The sequence below is a fragment of the Pinus tabuliformis genome, chromosome 1_1, assembly GCF_031772625.1.
Source record: "Pinus tabuliformis cultivar Carrire ecotype Pingquan chromosome 1_1, CPIR1, whole genome shotgun sequence".
Classification (NCBI taxonomy): Eukaryota; Viridiplantae; Streptophyta; class Pinopsida; order Pinales; family Pinaceae; genus Pinus; species Pinus tabuliformis.
In genome coordinates this window covers 131,802,127-131,821,792 of record NC_142297.1, presented here as the reverse complement: position 1 = coordinate 131,821,792, position 19,666 = coordinate 131,802,127, and positions in this window count along the sequence as shown.

The window sequence follows — 19,666 nt, the reverse complement described above, 5'->3', positions numbered from 1 at the left end:
GTATTACATAATTTATTTATAACTCAAAATAACAAAATCTTGAGTCAGTGGAAAATTTGAGATTGTAAATCTTAAATCATGTAATTATAAGGTTGGGTGTGTTTATCATGTAATAAGCAATATGCTAATAAGTGTTTTGGAATTTTCTAGTAGTCTAAATTAAGCATAAATTTTCATGCATAATTGATGCTCAATATCATTTATTTATGGAATGTTGATTAGTTTTAGTTTTTTTCCTTACATTTAGTTGTTTTTTATGTTGTGTTAAAGTTTCAAGTTTGAAAATTTGTGGGCACAAATCTAATCATGTTAAGTGTTGCTATGGTCTAGGTGGTGTGAGATCCCCAACCATGTTACTACTATGTACCACAGGGGCTCCCCTGGGGGAGTAATACGATACCACGTGGGTTCATATTGGGGGATATATATTGAGGAAAAATGGCATAATATATTGGGGGATATATAGGGGGTAAAGGGTTTTTATATTGGAAGGTATAAAAAATGGAGTTCAAAGTTAATGAAAAAATATAAAGTGGTATAAAAAATGTTAATGAAAAAATGGATACCTAGAATATATAGTGGAAGTAGGGGTTTTTTAAATTGGGAAGGTGTATTGGGTTCGTATTGGTAGGGGGTTAAATAATGTGATTTTAGGGGTATTTTCCAATATGTAGTAAAATTAAGGGTATTGTTTAATATGTCGCGAACGCACGTGATAGGACAAAGGTTCATTGAGTGAAGCCCCCATGCTATGTATGTTCATTGCTTCTTAGCCACAAGTCAGTGAGAGCCTCGAATTCCATGGTGACTCAAAGCTACAAAAAGCATGGGTAATGAGGAATTCAACATTTAAATTAGAATTTAATGTAGGTTGTACATCTAGGGTGGCACTCAAAGCTACAAGAATGTATGGCTAATGAGGAATTCAACATCTAAATTAAAATTTAATGGAGGTTGTACATCTATTGTGGGATCGAGTCGAAGGGATATTGTGGCATCAAAATCCCATAAGAGTTGAATTATATCTTTATTCTGCATAATTCTTTGCTAAACCAAATATCTCACTATTCTTGTGCAATTAAAAGATAGTAGAAAATGACAAACTAATGAACTAGCAATTTGATGCATTGAGAGTTTGGAAAGTACCAATATTGGTGTTGTGTCATACATGGTCTTGATAAGGGACTTCATACCACTAGTTACATACGGTAGAGAAAGGAAGTGAAGTTCAAAACCTATGATACTGCTTTTCACCAATCAAGTTTTTGTAACATCATGAAACTTCATATCTATTAGATCTATACCTAGGACATGGCATTATATTCAATGCATATAGTCATGTAAATTTGGCTAAGGGTATGTGGTTTACTCTAGAGCATTGTAGGCATTACTTTAGGGTGTGAATTTATGATCTCAAGTGGGTGGCTAGGTCTTTGAGATACATTATGAAGTCATATAGGTATAAGTGGATTCAAAATTCAACTGATAGGTTTGTGAACCATGTCATTGATTGCTAAGATGAGAAGGTTAATCGTGATGGTGAGGATGCTATGACATACTTTTCTTTACCCTAATTAACTATAGAATGAGCCATATCTCAGTTACTAGGGATAATGTGATGTTCATTAACTAGAAGGAATTGGTGTTTTGGATGAGGTCTTTGTTGTATTGGGCCAAATGCATAGGTTTGAGAGAGGGTGGAGAAATGAGTTGTGAAGAAATCACCATGTGACCTTGTAGTTATACTTTGAATGTGTGGAGTATCATGGGGTTTCAAAATCTTCCATGTTCAGGCATCAATGTCTATACATAATAATAATTAAATAAAGAGAAAATAAAGGTAGGGATTTTGGTAATCAAAATTGCAATTAGCATTATTGAATAAGTGAAAGCTATGGAAATGAGGTGTTGAGATTTGTAGCTTGTGAGGTACTCCAAGCCCTAGGGTGATCCGGATTTAAACAGGAACGCAACAAATTACAGAGATAACCATATACACAAAGATGCAGCGGAAATAATACTTCATTTCATTAATGGAAAATACTGAAATATGCTTACAAACAGAAATGGAAATAAACTAGCTAGGGCGATGGTAGCTTATCTCTGAGAAGAGATGTGATGGCTACATGCCTCTGAACTGTGTTACAATGAGGCTCGAAGGCCTATTTATTGTTGAGAAACAATGGAAAAACCCTTAACATTCCAAAACCTAACCCTAGGAGATGAAACGCCAAACTGTGGGCCCCGTTTGGGGGTAAGTTGGTACATCAACTTCCCGGGGTCATAACTTTGGCATATGATCTCCGTTTGACGCGTACAATAGCTCATTAGAAAGATCTATCCGAGCACTATCATTGTTGGAACGGGCAACACCAGTCCATTCCATGGACTCGTGTTGCCCCCGGATTCCCCAAAAAAACGTCGTTTAGGGCCTCAAAATGGCTCCGAAAGTTCAGGACCCGAAAAACTGCTAAAAATAGTAAGTTGTGCTACAATTAAGGAAACTGAAAATGCTGAGAAAGATAATGGTGGGGGTCCAAGTGGACTTGGCAGGTGGCCACCAATATCCACCCGGATCATTCCTCCCCCCTTAGGAAGCAATGGTCCCCATTGCGTTGAGCTCCTCCATGAGATGAGGAAACTTCTGCTAAACCTGTTCCCTGGTGAGCCACTTGCCCTGCTGAAGGAGTTGGCCCGCTTTGACAACTCGATACAGTTGGATATTCTGTTGCCGAGTGTTCTTGATCTGTGTGTCCATGATCCGATCAGTTGCAGCTTGTTCCATGCAATCTGGATTTAATTCTGTGGGTTTGAGCTGTTCTACAATGTCGGATGTGTCTAGCAATGGTGGAAAGTATGGCCGAAGGCGGTCCACATTGAATACTGGGTGCAGGCCAAGGAATGGGGGAATGCTGAGCTCAAATGCATTGTCTCCCATAGCCTTAGTAATGGTGTAAGGACCATATCGGAGTGGTCTCAATTTCCGATAGGCTCCAGTAAGGCGTTCCTTTTGCAAATGCAACCAGACTTTGTCGCCCACCTGAAACTTGTGTGGCACCCGATGTTGATCATGTCGCTGCTTGTACTTGGCATTTGAATTTTCAAGAATGTCATGGACCTGCTGGCGAATATGTTGGATGCGCTCAATGAAGCTGGTGGCCTTATCTGTTTCGGACTGGACATGAGCTGAATTCATGTGAGTAGCTGCAAGTGGCATGGCCACATCAATGGGGCATAGTGGCTGGAATCCCAAACCCACCTGAAAAGGGCTATGGCCAGTGGAGATGTGAAGAGCTCGGTTGTAGCTGTGCTGAACGTAGGGGAGGCTCTCGTCCCATGTGCGTGGATGCTTTGAGTTATACATGCGCAGAATGTGCACAATCATCCTATTGACAACCTCTGTCTGGCCATCAGTTTGAGGATGGAAGACTGTGGACTTCATGAGTTTGGTGTCCAGCATTGACCAGAGACTGGACCAAAAGGTGCTGAGAAACCGACTGTCCGGATCTGAGATGATAGACTGTGGGATCCCAAAGTGCACCCACACTCGTTCAAAGAAGAGTTTAGCAGTGGCTTCTACTGTGATATTCTTCTTGCAGGCCATCATAATGGCCATCTTTGAGAACCTGTCGACGACCACAAAAACACAGTCATTTCCATGCTTAGTGGAAGGAAGGCCTGACATGTAATCCATGGAGATTGATTCCCAAGGTCGACTAGGGGTAGGCAACGGGTTATAGAGGCCTTGCTTCTTAATGGTCGGTTTGGCAATGGCACAGGCAGTACATGATCGGATGTACTTCCCAACATCCTGTCGAAGATTCGGCCAATAGAAATAGTTTTGCAGTACTGCCACTGTTTTCTCGACCCCGAAATGCCCAGCAGCCCGACTGTAGTGTGCTTCCCAAATCATCTTGGCACGCTCGCTTGAAGGAACACAAAGGTGACCGAGGTGGCATAATAGGGCATCTTGGAGGTGAAAATCTGCAACCTGCCGACCCTCCAAGAGTGTCTGGTATGTGTGGCCGAATTCTCGGTCGCTTTTGTAGAGAAGTGGCCAATCAGAAGTCTCGTGCCCGCAAGAGTTGAGCACGGTGGTTAGCGCCATGATCGGTGGTCGACTGAGGCAATCTGCAACATTATTGGTGCTGCCCTTTTTATACTTGATATTCAAGTGAAACTGTTGCAGGTATGTAGACCACTTCTGATGGCGATCATTCTGCAATTTCCCTTGGGTCTGTATGAACTGCAGAGGTCGGTGGTCTGTGTGGATGACCGTTTCCTTCCCCAAAATGTAATGCTTCCATTGTCGGCAGGCCTGTACAATGGAATACATCTCTTTATCATAAGTGGGGTACTTCCGGACTGTGTCTGAAAGTGTTTCACTGTGATATGCCACTGGATGTCCATGTTGAGTAAGGACTGCCCCAATAGCATAGTCAGAGGCATCTGTCTCGACCTCAAATGGTTGTTGTAAATCTGGTAACGCGAGCACTGGTGCCGTGCAGAGGCGATCCTTCAACTCCCTGAATGCCTTCTGTTGAGATTCAGACCAAAAGAATTTTGCTTTCGCCCCGCCCTTGGTGACTTGACTCAAGGGCCAAGAAATGTGAGAAAATCCCAACACAAACCTGCGGTAGAAGTTGGCAAGACCTAGAAAGTTGCGGAGCTCTGTTAGAGTGGTTGGAGAGGGCCAATCCCGAATGACTTGGACCTTGGCTAGATCGACATGCACCCCCTGTTCATCAATGATGTATCCCAGATACTGAACCTCGGTCATGCCAAAAGTGCATTTCTCCAAATTGGCACATAGCTTGTGTTGCCGCAGTGTTTGGAGAACCTGTCGGATGTGTTGGAGGTGCTCTTCCCAACTCTGGCTGAAGATCAGAATGTCATCCAAGTATACTACTACAAAGGAGTTGGTGAATGGCCGCAAGATGTCATCCATTAGCCTCATAAAGGTTGCAGGAGCATTCGTCAATCCGAAAGGCATGACCAACCATTCGAAGAGGCCCTCCTTGGATTTGAAGGCAGTCTTCCACACATCTGAGGGTTCAATTGGTACCTGGTGATATCCTGACTTCAGATCGATCTTGCTGAAATATTTCGCCCCCTTTAGTTGGTCTAGGAGGTCATCAATCCGCGGGATCAGGTACCTATTACGGACAGTGATCTTGTTCAGCGCCCGATAGTCAATACAGAGTCTCCACGTCCCATCCTTCTTCTGTACCAACACTATCGGGCTCCCACAGGGCGAAGAACTCGGACGGATGTGACCTTTCTGCAGGAGCTCCTGAATCTGCCTCTTGATTTCATTGTTCTCCAGAACGGAGCACCGATAAATTGGTCCATTGGGTAGCGGCGCACCTGGGGTCAGATCGATGGAGTGCTTGACTTGACAGTGCAGAGGAACCCCTGCCGGGGAGGTGAAGATGTCTTCGTACTCCTCCACAATCTTGTCCATCTGTAGCTGCCGTGCAGAGGGACCCCGTTTGGAGGCCGCGGCCACTATCTTCTTCTTCCCTTGAGGGCGTATCATCAGGAAAACAAATTTCCTGGTTTTGGAAATGATCTTACTGCATTGTTTTGCAGTAATCAAAGAGATGGCAGCAGGTGGTGCTACCTCTGGTATCCTGAACAACTTATTTCCCAATGTAATAATAACAGCACGGGGCCTTGATTCATACACAGCATGTCGCTTCCACAAGTATGGTTGTCCTAGTAATACATCACAAACTTCAAGGGGAGCAATGTCACACAATACCTCATCCGTGAAGGGCTTGATGTTGTATGGAAGGCGACACTGCTGGCTCACGCGAAGATCTCGCCCTTGGTGAAGCCACCCAATGGTGTATGGTTGTGGATGTGCTGTGGTCGGTAAGCCCAACCGCTTCACGACCTCTGCCGAAATGAGGTTCTTTTGACTCCCGCTATCAACAATGAACTGTATCGGGGAGCCCTTTACCCACATCTGGGAGTGGAAGAGACGCTCCTCCTCCTCTGGATCTTCGGGTTCATTTTTCTGGATCTTTGCGGTAGCAACAGTGGCACTGGGATCCGCATCAATGATCTGCTTCCCTTTTTCATACCCCTTATCGGGTTCTGACTCAGAGTCGGAACATGCATCTGATTCTGAAACCTTTAGCTCAGCCACCAGTGACTGCTTGGCCCGACACTCACTTGTGTTGTGAGTGGAGCTCTTATGGAACTCGCACCATTTTCCAGTGTCCTTTCTCGGCTTCGCGGCGTTGCTCTTTGCTTGCAGCTTCGGCTGGTTGTCTTGGGTTGTCCTGCCTTGGCTTTGTCCTTTGTTCTGTGGTTTAGGGGCACCTTTCCCCTGCTTTGGATTCGCAGATCCAAAGTCTCGCTTCTTTTGTTTAAACTTCTGCTCGACCTTGACGACATACCGGTATGCTGCGCCGAGCGAGGGGATGTTTAGGAACTGTATTTCTTCCTGGATGTACTTGTGCAGGCAGCCACGGTATTTGAGTATCAAATGTTGCTCCGAATCCTTGATACCCAACTTTGTGCGAAGGGTATGGAAAAGATTGGTGAACTCCGGCACATCTTGGTCCCTTCCCTGCCGCAGTGTGGTCCACTTTATGTATTCATCCTCATAGCTTCCGACAGGGTAGTACTGCTCCTTGATGGAATCGCGGAACGAATCCCAGGTGGGTGCGGCTGAAAATAGTGAGCCAGTACTTTCATCCTTCTGCTCGCAGTAGGTTTCCCACCAGTCCTTGATGTGGGGGGCTGCTTTGAGAAGAGAAAAAACAATCTTTTCCCGACTCGAAAATTCATGAACAGAAAAATAACCCTCTAGCAGATTTAACCATTTATCTACGGCATCGGCGTCTATCTAACCCTCGAATATGGGGATTTCAAAATTAACTTGTACCTTAAAGGGTGTGGCGTTTCCAGAGGAGCTGCTGGAAGCCGATGCGCCGCTTCTGGGTAGCCGCTGAAGGATCTGCGCAAAGCTGTCCATCATCGCGTTCCGTTGTCGCTCGAGCGCTTCTTCGAGCAAGATTTTGATGGGATCTCCTGCCCCCTCGTCTTTCTTCTCGTCCGCCATGGGAGGCCGTCGGGATTTGCGAGGCTGGTCTTGCAAAGGTTCAACCAGTTCAAGCCCTAACTCCTTATATCCCGACCTTGTTGGGGACATGCAAAGAAAAACAGAGAAAAAGCAGACCGCTCTGATACCACTGATCCAGATTTAAACAGGAACGCAAAAAATTACAGAGATAACCATATACACAAAGATGCAGCGGAAATAATACTTCATTTCATTAATGGAAAATACTGAAATATGCTTACAAACAGAAATGGAAATAAACTAGCTAGGGCGATGGTAGCTTATCTCTGAGAAGAGATGTGATGGCTACATGCCTCTGAACTGTGTTACAATGAGGCTCGAAGGCCTATTTATTGTTGAGAAACAATGGAAAAACCCTTAACATTCCAAAACCTAACCCTAGGAGATGAAACGCCAAACTGTGGGCCCCGTTTGGGGGTAAGTTGGTACATCAACTTCCCGGGGTCGTAACTTTGGCATATGATCTCCGTTTGACGCTTACAATAGCTCATTAGAAAGATCTATCCGAGCACTATCATTGTTGGAATGGGAAACACCAGTCCATTCCATGGACTCGTGATGCCCCCGGATTCCCCAAAAAACGTTGTTTAGGGCCTCAAAACGGCTCCGGAAGTTCAGGACCCGAAAAACTGCTAAAAATAGTAAGTTGTGCTACAATTAAGGAAACTGAAAATGCCGAGAAAGACAATGGTGGGGGTCCAGGTGGACTTGGCAGGTGGCCACCAATATCCACCCGGATCATAGGGTTTGGGGATTGGAGGTTGGAGCACCAAAAGAGTGACTTGTGGGCTTGAAACCCAAGCCTGGGGTTTTGTACCCATCAATGTTGGGGCCAAAACCATGGAGAGAATTCTACATGTGATGGATGGAGCTAATAGAGAATGTTGAGATGAACCAGATGCATAAAAAATCATCCAAATATGAGGTCTAAAAGTGAAGATATTAATTTTTATATGTTATGGTGGGAAAAGAAGGACATAAAGACAAGTCGGTCTTATGTTAGAGGTGCCCTTTGGAGGATTGTTCGATCCCCACATGAAACATATAAATAGAAGACCTTATGAGACCTCATTAACACATCCAATAGAATCAAAGGAGCACCAATTCATCTCTGAGGCAGCCGTAGTCACTTGAGGACAAGGCATGGAGAAAAAGAGGATTGTTTTGGGTTGTATTTATCTCTATTGCAAGAGAAGACACACTGTTTGAGGGTGTTTTGAGGGTTGTTTTATGGTCAAATATCGTGGAGAAAGCCTATGTTTAGGTAGTCGTAGAGGTCTATCATATTGCAGGAGGCCGAAAGTCTTGTTTAGATGTTATTTGGGGCTATTGTAGGGTGCCACATGCCTAAACAGAGTTTGGGAGGAGAATTGGGCACTTTGGAGAGGGCTGGAAGGCCTAATCTAGGTGTGGTTCCCCCCTAGATAAGAAATACTTGACAACAAAAGCAAGAAGGAGGGTGATTACAGTTGTAGGAGATGTTTTCATGGAGGAATTAGGTGTTGGAGAAGTATGTTATCAACCCTAACTAGGACCATCACCTACAATAGTTGAACACGCCCCAAAATAAAGTATGTATTGGTGAATTTATAGTTGTTTTTATGTAGGTGGATGGTTGTCCAAGGGTTGGACAATTTGTGGAGTTTGTTAGTAGCCAAGAGGAAGGGTTTTCATACTGTTTGGATGCCCTATCTAGAGGGAAGATGCTACAACAAGATTGGTCACTCATGGTCTATTGGAGGGAAGCATGAGAATGGACCAAGTGTGGATAGGGGATTGGGAATTTATGGTATGTTGGAGGACAACATAATAGTGCCCAAGTTGGAGCCCAATGCACCATCTTCATGGAATTAGGTGGTTTCTATAGTGGAAGTTATTGAGTTAAAGGGTTTGATCAGCCACGAGTAGTGTGTGCAACCTTAGACATGTCATGTGGAGGACATCTACAATGAAAGTTGGGCAGTCCTCCTAGCTCGTGTTCATTGTGGGAGATGGGCATATTGTAGTTATAGGTGGCATCCCTTTGTGCCCTATGTTAGTCTTTGTTGGAGAAAAGCAGGAAGACTATAGTGAGTAGAAGTCCCTAAGTAGTTGAGGATCAACAGTGGGCAGATTAGAGTTGTTCACAAATGAAGTTGTGAACAACTCGATAAGGGTCTCGATGTGTTGTGCCCTTGATGGACTAAGGCACAACTAGTGAGCAGATTAGATAGCGAGGTTCAATGGCTAGATGGACTAGGATTGTTGATAGAAGCAATGTTGCAGATCAGGAGCCGAAGGATCAGGGAGGTACATGGTATGACCAAGAGGAGCTGAGAGAGTGTGCTATAGCCAGATGGTCAGAGTATCCTTTTGAGGGTAGATTAGTTGTCGATGGAATGAAACCAAGCCTGAGTTTTGTATTCTTATACTAGTGGATGTATGAGGGCCATTATCCCTAGTATGAAAGCCCTAAACCATTGTATTATTCATGTTGATTAATATAACGAAGTTGGGTTGTTGTACAAAACTGTATAAAAATTTGTCTATATTTTATGCATTAGTAAGTTTACTATTGTTTATATTCCACCATGTAAAGTAGCTTCATTGTGATTCTTGGTTTGGTAGCGTCAATGATTTAAGATTTTATCCTAGACACCCGGGTTGTTGTAAGACAACATGAGGATGTTTTACATAGATCACATTTTTTGTATTATGGCGATGGTTGGATATATGTGCCCAAAGCTGCAAACCTTTGGAAGGAAATTTTGAAAGAGTGTTATGATTTAAAATGGATTAGACATTAATGACCAAAAATTGACTTTTTGAATAAGTGAAAGCTAGGAAAATGAGGATGTTTTAAATAGATCACATTTTTTGTATTATGGTTATGGTTGGATAGATGTGCCCGAAGTTGCAAAACTTTGGAAGGAGATTTTGAAAGAGTGTTATGATTTACAATGGACTAGACATTGAGGACCAAAAATTGACATTTGCATTGTTGGACAAAGATTTTTATTTTAAATAAATATCATAGGAATACTTATGAACATGTCTTACATTCTAAGATGAGGCAATTCCTAGGATGCATGAAGGGTTTTTGTAGGCTTTAATATTTTAGTAATTAAAACTTATAATTCTCCTTCATTTGTTGTTTAATGGACATTATGGACAAGTTGTCCATGAGGAGGATGGCATTGTCATGCTGTCAACCACGTACTTGTTAGTTTATGCCCCTATTCATCCGAATTAGATGGGAGGTGTTTATAGTTCACATAGTGTTGAAAGAAGGATGGGGCTTTTACTGATGCAAAGTTGCTTAAATGATGCAATTGGGCCCCACATAAATCATGTTGGAAACTAGTGAAATGAATATAATGAGAATGTGACCTATCTTATGGATTCACTCTCTTGCAATGAGATGGTAATATGCCTAACCCATCCATTAGCCACCATTCATATTTTTCTAATCCTTAGATTTGGTTTAAAGCTCCCTCTAGGCCTCCCTAATTATTCTTTGTTGCTCACTCTGGTTATCATGTCTCCTCACTCACATAAATGAAAAGCTCCAATCTGGTGATCTTACAAGGCAAAGAGTTTCATTTCCACTACCATTAAACCCTTCAATAGTAATTCCCATCTGCAATTGAGAGTATGATTAAGGCACTTAAAAAGGATAAAGTGGAAGGATCTTAGAAAAATAGGGTGTTTATTAGCTATTCAAGGATTTCATTTAATATTTGGGCATTGGTCACATAAGAGGTAATGTATTTTTCTGGATTGTTGAACTATATTGTCACACCAAAAATTTTGTTGCTTATGCTTTTATTACTTAGGATTCAGATTGAAAAGAATTCAAGTAGCCACTGAAGTTTTTGGAAAAGAAAAGCCAACTTCTAATTACTCTTTATTCCTCATTGGTAAGAAAAAATGGAGGGATACTCTTCTCTAAATTGGAAAGATGTTCAAAAGACAATCTCTTCATGCTTCACTGCACTTGGGATGCTCAGAAGAAATGAAATCTCCTAACTCTAGGTTCTTTTGATATGAGTTTCATCATTGTTTTTATTAGTACTAGATTTATTTTGAGTTTAAACTATATTTTTTTTATACCTCAGATTAAAGCAGGTTTAATTTCGTATATGGATAACTCACTCAGTTTTCTCTTAGAATTTTAAAACTGTCGTTATGTTTTTAAAGCTTGGCATGGGTTGGATTTCTGGCATGGAGGTGAGCATGCTTCATTATTTTTTGTGAACCCTCTAATCATAGATGTATTTTGAGTTTATCTCTAAACATTCATAGGCTAGTGTGGTTTCCTTCATGGAGACTAGTCTTGTAGCTTCTTTAGAAAGTGAAAATGAAAACACTATTAAATGCATAAAAGCTTATTAGATATAGTAAAACAAATTCATTGACATTTTTATTTAAAAAACTAAAAATATCCCTTGGGGGTAGTTCAATTGGCAAGTGCTATGAAAATGAAATGTTATGTACCAATAAATTTGAGGTTCAAATCCCCTTGACTTGTGTTTGTAGAAGGGGCATAAGAAGACACCTAAAAGTTATAGTGGTAGCCGTCAAAATCGACCCATGTCGTGCAAGTATGCAACCAACCCAATTCCTGATTCCTTTAGTTATCTATATATATAATATGAAATCATTAAAAAAATAAAATATGTCTATTTATGATAATATTTTTACTCTGGCAAAGGTTGATGATGTGACACAGGGGACATTTTAAAAGTATTGATGATGTAATACAAGGATATCATCAAGGTTGTGACCCAATGAAAATTAAATCTCACAACAATTAACTTATAAATAATAATAAACAACTTTATTCATATTAATTATATGCTTACCATTCTTTGATGTAGCGTGTACCAAATGTGATGGTCATCGACATTGCAGCCAGATGAAATAATACATCAACTGACCATCCTCCATGCATGATCAGCTAGGATACAAGGTCTTAAGATCTTTATAGTTGAGAAGATATTGCTTGTCCATGGAAATGATGGTAGGATAGGGATCTTCAAGATGTTAACTTAGTAGGATGAATTCCTTTGGTCCCATACCCTCACATTTACTTTATCCATTACTTTAAGCCACTCACATTTACCATTTAATTTATCCATTTCTTTAAGCCTCCCATTGTCCATTTTGACATTGGTAGCCATCCATGCTCCCCTATTATTGGATGTTGTCATCACGACATAATTTTCCTTCGAATAACAAAAAATTGAAAATCGAGAGAGGTATGCATCAATTAAGGATTAAATATGAACGTATGGGTTCTATTTCAATTTAAAGCATTTATTTTGTTTTAGGCTTTCAATATTGAAAAATTAAAAAAAATAAATCATTCTTTTCATATGAAAATGAAAAATAATTTAAAATTTCATGTATACTCACACATCACACTTCTTATTGTGTTAGGGGTACAAAACTCAAACAAAAGATATTATCCACATATTAGAACTCTATAGTACACTTAAAAGAGCATAGATAAATGATAATGATTCAACAATATTACAATCTATATATGAATCATATGGAGAGAATTTAAGAGGACCATTTACTCACACTCTCTATATGAACCATATGGAGGGAACTCAATTGGACCACTTATTTATAGTCTATATAGGAATTATACAGGGGAAATTCAGTAAGCTCATTTACTCCTCATCTTTCGAACACCATTCCTCATATACAATGAAATTGTTCAATGAGTTTTTCAAGGCAATAAAAATATAGTATTATTTTATGGATATCAGTGAAATCTCCAATTTAACAAAGAAAAGGAAGAAAAAAACAACAACAAACATTTGAAACCTCCAACAACACAATTTTCCATAAAAAAAATATAACTTATATAAATCATTTTCATAAGAATAACAGTCTTAATAGTTAGTGCATATGTGCATTATGATGCAGAACACCATTTGCAAAAGAAATACCATTATTTTTTGAAATAAATAAAACTATTTTTAAATTGAATAGTAATTCACCATTGAATTTGATAATATGGAATCAAACTTACACTGGATCAATTTCTTTCCCTAATACCTATTATTGTGTCTTCATATTAAGTAGGCATATATATGGCATGCAAGTACTCTTCATAAATTCATGTAAATATAGCAATTGGTAAATGCAAGCAAGAAAAGTAGGCAGTACATCAAGCAAGTGGAGTAGTTAGCAAGAATAAGGAGTTGTGGAAGATTGGTAGGTACCATTTGTAAATCCAAGCAGCCAGAAGATGGCAGCTGATTCAAATTGGAATTGTTTCTCTTCCGTGAATAACAAAAAATTCACCATAACCAAAGCTTTTGGTTTTCAATGTCCATTAAAAAGTTTTTGATACTCAATGCCCACTACTAAGATGAATAAATAGGCTATACATGGATGAGCTCCATAGCAATAGGATTCTATTGTATTAAAATAGTAGCATTTTTTTTTCTTGAAGTGACATAAATGTGTTCACATTCTCTTAAATATATTATGAACTTTAGATTGAAAAAAATCCCAAAGAATTTTTCTTTTCAAATTTGATAAATAATTTTTATTTTAGTTTTCATTTAGATAAGAAATAATTCTAGGTTTAGTCTATGAGATGGTTTTAATGTTTTAGGGAAAAGTTTTTTGGGAATTTCTTGGAATAGTACGTTTAAACTATGATATCTACATTACAAATGTCCCTTGGATTTTTTTAGTATGTTGAATTCATTTATAAATTCAGAAAAACCTTTTAAACGACAAAAATACATAATCTCACCAATTTTTTTATAAAATAATTTAAACAAAAGTAAAATAAAAATACATTATAATTACAATTAAAGTTGAAATTTCAAAATTTACTCACTAATTTAATTTAATAATTTTTTAATTATATTTGATGAGCTAATCACCCAATAACAAACAATTACCCGTGCAATTCCATCCCTGATTACAATGCAATACTTCATCATGCCCTTCGACGAGGAGCTATAAAAAAAAAAAAACCTGTAAAAGCAATGAAGAATTCAATTTTGAACCTTCTTGTCAACCCTTCACCTTACTTACATTGGACAACGGCGAGGAATAGTGCGGAATATACTACGGTTGTTATAAATAAATCACTTTTACTGTTCGGCGAATCGGCAGCTTTATGCAAAAGCCGGTTTTACAGGATTCGTCAGAGATATTTCATATATTTATGGCCTTCTCATGGCCACGTAATGTCAGAGCCCGTCTCTGAAATGCTCAGATTTCAGTGTCCATTTGTCAAAATCTTGTGGTGTCAATGCTTGCTTAGTTCACGACACTAATTGATTTTCCTTTTTGTATTAAAACTGGAAGACACTGAGGTGCTTGGTCGGTATAAAGCTTCACACGATTGTTGTGGAGATTCATTTCTTACTTCAGTCCAATGCCTGTTTTATCGCTCACGTTATCTTTTCATTGGCCTTCGCTTTATCGCTTACGCTAGGGTTTCATTGGCATTTTTGGGTAACTTCACCTTGTCATGTTATTGCTTGTACCAGTCATCCATGGTTTTGATAATGGAGTTCATGCTACTAGTTAGATGAGATAGAGAAAGGTAGTGAAGTTTACAACCTATAATACTATATTACGTACTTGTATAAGTTAATTTTTTTTAATGTTATGAAATTTTATGTCTATTAGATTTAGATTTAGGATCACAAGACATTATTATTTGGTTTAAGGTTTTATTGTTTATAGAGAATTATAAGCATTGATTTATGGTGCCAATTTAAGATCTCTAATTGCCCGGTGAGGTCTTCAAGCTACATTATGAAGTCATATAGGTAAGTGGATGCAAAATTCAACTAATAGGTTTTGTGAACCATGTCATTGATGGTTGAGATAAGTAGGTGGACCGTAATGTTGAAGATGTTATGGCATAGTTTTCTTTACTCTAACTATAAAATGAGCTATATCTCACTTATTAGGTATAATGTGGTGTTCATTTAATAAGAGGAATTGGTTTTTCTGGAGGAGGTCCTTGTTGTATTAGGCCAAATGTTTAGGATTCCAATAGATTGGATAAATTAGTTGTGAAGAAATCACCATGTGACATTGTAGCTCTACTTTTAATCTGTGGAAGATTAGAGGGTTTCAAACTATTAGAAGTTGGGGAAGTTGGGGCCTTAATGTCTATATATAGTAGTAATTAAGGCAAGAGAAATTGAAGGTAGGGATTTGGATGATCCAATTGCAATTGGCAATATCAAATAGGTGAAATTAGGGAAAACAAGGATGTTTTGATTCGATCACATCTTTTGTATTATGGTGATAGTTGGAGATTTAGTAATAAATAATATATTAGAATTGGTCGTGGAGAAACAATGAGTTTTGTTAGGATTTCTTGTTGTCTGTGCTAGATCTATAGGATGGTCGCTGCTAAGGGCGGATCTGATCATGGGATTCACATTTTTTGGCCTAGTTCAAATATATGCAAATGGAAAGTCAAGGAATGCGGTCTCGCAAAACTGATTTCTCTCTGCAGAAAAAATATCTAGTGGGTTAGTTTGACGAATGTTGAGCACTTGTTATATTCTGGATCAATTGTGCTTCTGACAGAGTGGATCTATGGATAGCATTGTCATTCTTTGTTGGATCTAGTCATGTTATCTTGATTACAGACTCGAAGGCTTTGCGGTGGATATTTACCTCACCATCTCAAGTGGATCTAGGGCGAGGGGTCGCGATCTAGAGTTTCTATAACCAATGGATCCACTAGATTGATGAGGCCGTGTGTGTGGCTGTTACGAAGGAGTTGACAGTAGAATCCTTTGATTCAATACCTGGTTTGAACAAAATGAATGGTGGGCTTTGCAGCTTCAGAGAGATATGGCTTGGTTTAAGCTGGGAGTTGATCGAAGTCAAGGGAGCATGCTTTTTGAGATACCTTGGTCACAAAATCTGGATCAACCTTCCATCAAATATTATGCAGATCACATCTAGCCAGAAGTGTATTGGTTTCATACAGATATGTCAGTGTATGGGAATCTAATGGATTAGATTTTTGGTGCTTTCAATGGCGTAGAGGCCCCTCTTCTAGTACTAGATCTATATGCATGATCATATATCGAATTTGGTTGGAATATTTCCATCAGAGCTGAATGGATAGGCAACCTTATCAGCATATACGAGAATTTATTCTTAGATCCCCACTCCATCGTTGAACCTTCAGGTCATGTAAAAAAAGAGGATGGATCCTGGATGTCGAACCCCATATTTGCCTAAGGGAGTGCCTCTCCAATTTTTTATAAAATCTCTAGAAGGGAAATCTATATCCATGAGGGTCTAGATATGGCATCGAGTTCAAAGTCTTAAGCAAAATATTCATGAACAGTTGGGTATTCCAGCAAGTCCACAAAATCTTATTTATGTAGGAAAATCATTGCAAGAGGTCTACGAGTTGCAGGACTATGGCATTGAGCATGATTCAACCATTATTCTTAACACCAGACTGCTTGGAGGATGTATTGGATCTAGTTCCAAAGGCCCAATTTCTTGCAAGGATGTGGTTAAAGGAGGGTATGATTCATACAAAAATTCAGAGCATCCCCCCATCTTCCTAGTCTCCATATTGTGGAGCAAATGAACTAGGTGCCGACTTTGACAATCAACTTTCTAGAGGTCAATGAGCTCAACTCTAATTTCCATGCAAGAGAAGTTATATGCACATTTAAGTGTTTTTGAACAAAGTATGAAAATTTACATCAATGGATTTTCTCTACTTTGACTGAAAACTGTGATATCCACATATGTTCTAGGAATTTTTTTACTGTGAAATTTGACACGGTAAAATATATGGATTATCTATTAAAAGAGGGACCATGGTTATGGAAAAATGATGGTATATTCATGATCCCATGTTTCTGAGCTTTGATGGAAATACCATGGTGGTATCCAAAATGCTGGTATGGATGAGGTTGCAAAATCTACCCTTGCATTTTGGCATCACAAAGTATTAGAAGGGATAGGGAATTCTTTGGGAAAGCTCCTAAAGGTGGATGCAGATAGAGTCTCAAAAGGATTTTTCACATTTGCCAGGATTTCTGTGGAGGTAGACCTTAGTAATGGTTTACCTAATCGTATTATTTTGATTCATAACAATCTATAATGGTCCCAACCACTAGACTATGAGAATATGACATTTAGATGTTGTATATGTCTTCAAATCGATCATCTTCAAAATTTGTGTCCTCAAGCAAAGAAAGACCCTACAAAAAAAAGAGTCAAGCCCAAAAGCCAAAAGGCTAGCAATTTTCAAAATCTCATGAAGTAGAAGTAGAGGAAGAATAAATCCTATAGAACACTTCAAACATTGTTGAACATAGTTCCTAGGATATGAAAAAGAAGAATGGGGTTGAGCATATTACTTCATTAGTTCTGAATCCTTCAATCCAACAGTGCCAAATTGAGAAAAATCCATATGAAAAAGAAGTAAGCAACACTAAACGAATTCATTCTTCAGAAAGTTTGGATTATAATTAAGAAATTTCTGTAAGTACAGAAGAGAATCAAATGAATATTGTATCTTCCACTCCCAACTCTAGTGGTTGATGGAAACTTGGAAAAAAGGGTAGAAAAGAGTAGATTATGTTATTTCTCTTCTGAATTTTTCTTTTTCCTAGGTACTTGAATCTGTTGGTTTTCTCATATGTTTTTTAGCATATTCAATATGTAATTTTGTTCTTTATGAATAAAATTTCGATTTTTCCTTGGGGAAAAAAATTATGGTGATAGTTGGATATATGTGCCCAAAGTTGCAAACCATTGGAAGAAGCTCTTGAAAGAGTGTTATGACTCATAATGGTGTAGAAATTACGATGTAGATTCGAAACTTCTCATGAAATTTACTAAATCACAAGACTCGAAGCTACTCTACTGCTATGTGGAAGTTAATTCACAATCTAGAACACAAATCATAGACATGTAAAAGGAAACATCACACATGCACATATATTTATCTAGGGGAAATAAAATTCCCAAAGCCCCTTCATATATGTATTGCATTAATCAAAGAATATAGATGAATACATATTCTTTCTCAATCCTAAGTACAACTTGCAAGTGTATAGTCTATCTCTCTACCTAACTGACTGACTCTAGCCAACACTTAGCCAAATTTCAAGCCCTCCAAGCTCCTATTTCCTTGTGTTTTTCCTTGAGGAAATTAGCCTATATTATTTAGGAAATTCTTTCAATTGGATTGTGCAATTCCTCTATTTTCTTCCTCTGACTGCATGCACCAATTGTACACATTGGAATAGTCTGCAACTTGTAGTACACTACCTTGGAATCTCCATCTCGACCAGGTAACTTGAATTATTTGCATGCATAAGCTAATTTAGGCTGGTTGATCAATTATATGGATGATCACTGAGTGTGGTTGAAGTAACACTTTCACAACTTGACCTTCCACTAGTTCCTCCAATAGGTAGAACTAGTTTAACTGATGATAACTCAATTTAACATAATTAAATTGCTACTTTTGAAATTAACTTAACCTAGGCTCTAAAAATTTAGGAATCATTGCACACAACTGAATTTCATGTCCCTAATTAAAATTAACTAAGTTCGACTCCTATTTTTTAGGAATCAACTCAAGCAAATTGAAATGAAACTTGTTAACTTGAATTGAGTGTTCTTAACTGAGTGACATGAGCCATGTCATCTCGATTAACTCCTCCAAGTTGTTTGTTGATGTGGAATTTTGAATTTCCTCAATTTTATTAAGGCGAAATGAAAATTGATACTTTCTTGCTGCATTTTCAACACTCCCTCTCAGCAAGAAAGGGATTATAAACCACCCATGTCCTGCACCTGTGGAATGTACTGCATGAAACATCCTTCATTGTTGTTTCTACTACAACATATGCAACTGAGAAGCATCCAAAAAAGAGTAGAATCAACTATGTCTGCAACTATCTACTGGGAAACTGTGTTTTAGTTGTCTCTGCTACTGAGCCTATTTCTCTGTTGAAAACACTCCTCTGTAGTCCTCAATATCTGACTGACAATGATCCTCCTTCTATTGAATATTGTGGGCCCCCGTAGCAGGATAATGATCCATGAGGATAATGCCTCAATGGACCCTGCCCAAATTTCTCCAACTCTTGGACTAAGGATCTACATTGCTCCACCTCACTCATGGAGGTATAGATGCATATGCTCCCTCTGCCCACTTGGCTCAAATTTTCCCCTTACTAGAGGTATTTTCTTTAGTGGATGTCTCCACACTTCCTCCTTGTTTCCTCTCCATTTGTGGCTACTCCAAAACTTCCTAAGGCTCTTTTTGAGGTTGCATGTTGAGAGGTCTCACATGCTCCCTCTCAACCACCACATATCTAGTGTCTACCTTGCTCCTCAAGGCTTTGCATGAATCTTCTACCTCAAGTGCATACATTTTCTTGACTCGAGCACTGATCTGCTTCACTTGTCCTATAGCTATGTGTCTCAGGAATACTTTCCCTTTATTGAAGATCACATCATAACCACAACCTTCCAAAAATGTAACATAGATGAGATTTTTCCTTAGTCTTGGAACGAACATGACATCCTTGAGTCCGA